This window comes from Oryzias latipes, chromosome 13 (genome assembly GCF_053564925.1).
Source record: "Oryzias latipes strain Hd-rR chromosome 13, Olatipes_Hd-rR_3.1".
Classification (NCBI taxonomy): domain Eukaryota; kingdom Metazoa; phylum Chordata; class Actinopteri; order Beloniformes; family Adrianichthyidae; genus Oryzias; species Oryzias latipes.
In genome coordinates, this window is record NC_136249.1 from 3,723,509 (window position 1) to 3,728,592 (window position 5,084).

Sequence of the window (5,084 nt, forward strand, 5' to 3'; positions counted from 1 at the left end):
ATATTTACTTTGAGGTAGTGACGTCATCTACAATAAAACGCGCATGTGCAAATGGAACCTTTTTTTAAAATGTGTGTGTACATGTATAAATACATTTGAAGACAAAAAAACATCTAAAAAAAATCAAATAAAAGGAACTCACTTGTGAAAAGTAGATCCCAGATACCTTTCATAAGTCAGTCTCCAAAGAGGGAGGTGTATTTATCAGTTTTAAACATGAATTATTTATATTTGTCTTCCATTGCTAAAAACAATTTTCATTGGAGTGGCTCTTTAAAAGTATATTTTATCCAAAAGGATAATCTAGTAAATGTTTTTAATTACTACCCATCTCTGTGTATTAGGGCTGGGTATCCAGAATCTAATCAAATTGGCTGGATTCACTGTTTTCTTTTTCTATTCTTTCAATCTACCCGATTCTAATCCATGTTGAATGTCTACTGTTCACACGTTTGGACACATTTGTATGGAAGTACAGTAATAATATTTATGTTTGGAAGATGTTATATTCATTGGATGCTGTTCATATACTGTCAAATTTATTAGTGAAATAAAAAACTAAAACACCATACGGCAGAGGTCACCAACGCAGTGCCCGTGGGCGCATGGCCGCCCACGAGGATCACTTAATGCGCTTGCAAGGCATGCTCTAAAAATCACAGTGGAAATCAATAAAAGTTTTAAACGTTTCATTTAGGTTTTGGAACAAACGGATCACTGGCCACAGTTCCGCACACACGTGTACCGCCCTTCCTGTTCCTCGTGCGCACGTAGTTTAAATGAACTGTCCATTCACACCGAACGCAATCCGTGCGTCAAATTCACGTACACTGTCTTTGATTTAACAGATGATGCTTGACGTTTGTCCAAAAGTGTGCCAGCCCGAAGCTCCTGCAACGTGTGTCAAAAGCTTTCCTGGACCTCATCGTGGAGGACGTCGATGATGAGGGAAGAGCTCTAAGCACACGTCTCTGATGTATGGCTTCATGAAATCAGTCAGCAGCAAGAGAAAGCCGCTGCTCCTCTGAAACCAGTGGGAGGGGCTTCATAGCAGCAAGGACACAATGAAAATATGGAAAGTAGTCAACTCTAAAATCCCCTTATTCTCGTACTTTTTTTAAAATACGTTTTCTTTTTTTAAGCTGCAATGTTTCATTACACTGCAGACGTTTTTCATGAGGCCTTCATGAAGATCCATAAAAAAGGTGCTTTAAATCACAAATGGTTATTTCTAAAATTTTTCCTTAAAAGAGTTTGGAAAATTTCTGCCTGTGATTATATAAAGCTGTTTATTTAGTCAGCATCGTATGTTTAGGTTGGACGACTGTCAGCATTGGCCGTTCCATGGGAAATTCCATTATATGTTAGCATCAAGCTAGCAGACTTTTGAGTCATTTTGATCAGCATATTACTAAAACATTTTCTTTTGACGTTTTCTGTCAGTCATCTGCTCTGTGGTCTGTGTGGCCACATTCATGAACATCTCCAGGTCCAGTGTTAAGTCTGCACACATGGCTTCAAGACCAGCTTTTCTTCTCCTCCATCAAGGCATCAGGTAGATACAACAACAATAACTACCATAAGCCATTTTTTATCTGATGTTCCTGGACAGCTGGCAATTTGTCTTTGTCAAAACAGTAAAATTAACAACGAAAGTACAATGTAAACTTAAATGAGCAGCAGAAATATGATGAGAAAATGTGTTTGGGTGTCTGTATCTCTGGAGTAACCAACTCACTGCAGGGCAGTTCTGGGTCATTTTCCACCATAGGATGGTTGGCGGTGGATCAGGAAGCGTTGCAGCACAGGAGGAGACGGTCTCCATGCCAGCTGCAGACATGCATCAGAGGAAGATCTCCCAGCTGCACTTGCATGTACTTTTGCTCTCATGTGACCACAGCTACCTGCCCGCTCGCTTTGGTGGTCTTGTGGCCAATGTCCTTTCTGGATTTGTTGTCAGAAAAATACTTAAGAAAAGCTGTCCTGGGAACTATGCCGGCCAAGCCTAGTCACAGCTGCTCACCCTATGATCAGAGTGACCATTACCTTCACCTGCAAACCCATGGTGGGCTGGCGGCCCCTCAGAGGGCGGTGAAGGTGGTTGGAGCAGCAGAGCGTGTGACACGTCAGAACCTTTCAGAGAAAGGTGTCAGGGTGTCCATTGTCAATCTTTTTGTTTCAGCTGAAACTGGTTCAGAAATGCGTTTTTACTCAGGAAGCAGATCATAGAAACCCAATTCGGGATTAACAACCATCATTTTGACATTTTATTGTTTCTGGGTTACAAAAATAAGGCTGCACCACATGACAAAATGGTCTTACCTGGACTTTCAGAGTTTCATCACATGCAAGAGGCTGTGCAGGAAAATTCTTCTCTTGATTTTAGTGATGATCTTTTGTTCACAACTAAATACTTCAGCTTATTTAGATCTGCAGATGTCAACATTTCCTGTCCGGCAGTTTTTAAGTGTTGCCTTCAGGCCGTGATTTTATTCTACCAGCAAGTAAAACAGACATATTTTATTCCAAATCTCATAAAACTTTTATATCAGAGTGAGAATGCACATGTGCTTTTATCATATATGTATTCGTGCATGTATAGAGAACTGCTTTAACTGAATTGCCCTTGGAGAACTAGCAAAGTTTCTCTATATGTTTGTTTTTATTTGACCATGTTTTAAAATTTAAAAAATTATATGTTTTGTTTGTTAAAACCAAAAATAAATCCTTTAATTAGATTGTTTACCAAATGCCTGTTTTTTCCAATCCCTTTTCATTTTTTCTCACAACTTTGCCTGCCTTGTTCTCTCCGTGAAAGTTATCATGTTTTAGATGTTTTACAAAATTAAAAGATTATCTATTTTTTGTATAATTAAAATTCATTCTTTCTTTTATTACGATACTGTAATACTAATCATGTTTTGTTGGAAGTTTCTTTTTTCAATGGAAAAAGAGAGGGGGAAAAAAATTATCATGAAGAGTCACACTTGTAAAATAATACATATATGTACATAATATGTCAGATTATGTAAGAAAGCAAAATAAAACTGTATTTTCAAAAAATGATTAATGCACCTGCATCACTAATGTCCCTGCGGGGGCGCTTAGACCTCTTCAAGATGGCGGTGCGCTGGGATGTGACCTCCAACAGGCAGCGACTGCCCATGAGGCGTCTATGTATATAATGTCTATGGTTTCACGTTCATCGCAGTGTTTCCAACGTCTTTGCAAACCTTTGCATTATTTTCCTTAAAAACAATTGTCGACAAATCTGGCGATTTTTCACTGGAAACACTTGTGGTGTGTAGAGGCTCAAATAAGACGAGCTTCCACCCAGCCAAGGTCAGGTGCAGATTCCTTCACTACGCACTACATGGTGCACTATACAGGGCATTCATCATTCTGTGGTTCTGTCTGAATCTACAATTCTAAAATCGAGAGTTCTAGGAATTTCCCAGATGTCTCTGTGAAAAACCAGCGTGCATCGATGCTCACTAGATCGGCGGATATAGACCACATTGCATTGCCTTTGAATATTTTTCTGCAAAAAAAAGAAAAAGTATTTAAATGTTCTTTTGAATGATCAACGTTTTCATCTTCAGATGACAGTGGATTCATAAATGCTCGTAAAATGCTCGTATTTATTGGATTTCCACTTGAAATCGGTGACGTCATCTTCGCTGTTAAAATAGAAAAGGACTGAGCTTGCTGTTTGAAGTGCTTTTAAAATCCATTGGATTTTCCTGCTCCAGTATTTTTTTCTCTGCAGTAGCTCAGAGGTTGCTAAATGACTGTAAGAAGCTGCTAATTCATTTCTATGTCAAATGTAATTTCCATTAATTAAAGTAGAAGCGCATATTCAGACGATGCTAAGATTGTCTTGTCAATGGATTGCACTTTTAAATTGTGTTATCTGTCAAAGTCAGAAGATGTTAAATGTCTGTAAGAAGGGGGGGTTCAGCAGGCCCTACTCATATCGGCCACCTCTCCTGTTCATAAGCTTAAAGGTACACTCCTGTTGTAGGAGCTGCGTTCTATGGAGGCATTTTTGTACCATTATTCCAAGCGCAACACTCGCTGTTTTTAAGGGGAAATTTGAAAAACAATTCTGCTCAATGAGCTGTTTTGCACTTGAAACAGAAAGACGGTCTTGATATTCACAAATATGTCATTATTAAAACTCTAAAATAATGGAATATAAAAACTGTTTTGTTCTTGAAACTGAAGACTAGCAGCTGCTATTCCCGATCCAGCAATGTTAGGGGGTACCGGCAGATACTCCGCCGTCCACACAGCAAAACGAACTACACCTGTTTTTATTTTTACTAAAGTGCATTTTGTTATTTTTATGTAACTCTTGATTTTTCACATATTTTAAAAATGCTTGCCTAAATGTTACTAAATGCATTTAATATTGTGCATTACTCAAAGATTTAGGCAATGGCTTACACAACATTGTTGAGTAGAATACTAGAAGATTTATCCTCATGGGTTTCATAGCTTGTACTACATAAGTGCCACTAATTCTTTACAACAGTCACTCAGTGTGGTTGCTTGCAACCACTTGATGCAAGGCTTTTAAGTAAACCTACAGACCCGCCCATCTCTGAACGCTCTCGAGGAGACGCCGGATGTGGTGAAGAGTTCTTGCTCGCTAAACAGGTGCAAGATGGTCAGGCAGCCAGCTGGGGCCTCCTAAATCTTATAATATTTTTCATGGAGACAATAGTACAAAGATCCCCCAGTTTGATTCTAGTTTTTATTTTTGCCATCCTGAACTAATGTGGCTCACAGAGACACGGAAGTGGTGGCAGAAAGCGGCTTTTGCAGCAGGAGGGAGGCCCACCACACCGGGAGAGACTCTGGATGATCTCATGAACCCAGACACAGAGACGGGATTACCAATGTTTTTGTCGACCTTTTTAAAATACATAAACCCCATCTCTAAAAACTGCAACATGCGTTTTTTCCAAATTTCTGGATTTTCGAGAAAGTTTCTCGCAAAGTGGGATAAAAAAAACAGCTAAAGTAAATCACAGATCCAGACCAAACTTCCTCCCTCAACCCGCCTCCCCGTTTACCCG

The 5,084-nt window shown here is 39.2% G+C and overlaps 1 long non-coding RNA gene across 1 annotated transcript; it reads left to right on the forward strand.

The window, feature by feature from the left end:
• The first annotated feature begins 1,065 nt into the window (after positions 1-1,065).
• Positions 1,066-1,910, forward strand: LOC144981771 (uncharacterized). The gene is made up of 3 exons (XR_013647272.1): positions 1,066-1,205; positions 1,444-1,555; positions 1,772-1,910. It is a non-coding gene; the product is annotated as an uncharacterized LOC144981771 (long non-coding RNA).
• The last annotated feature ends 3,174 nt before the right edge of the window (positions 1,911-5,084 follow it).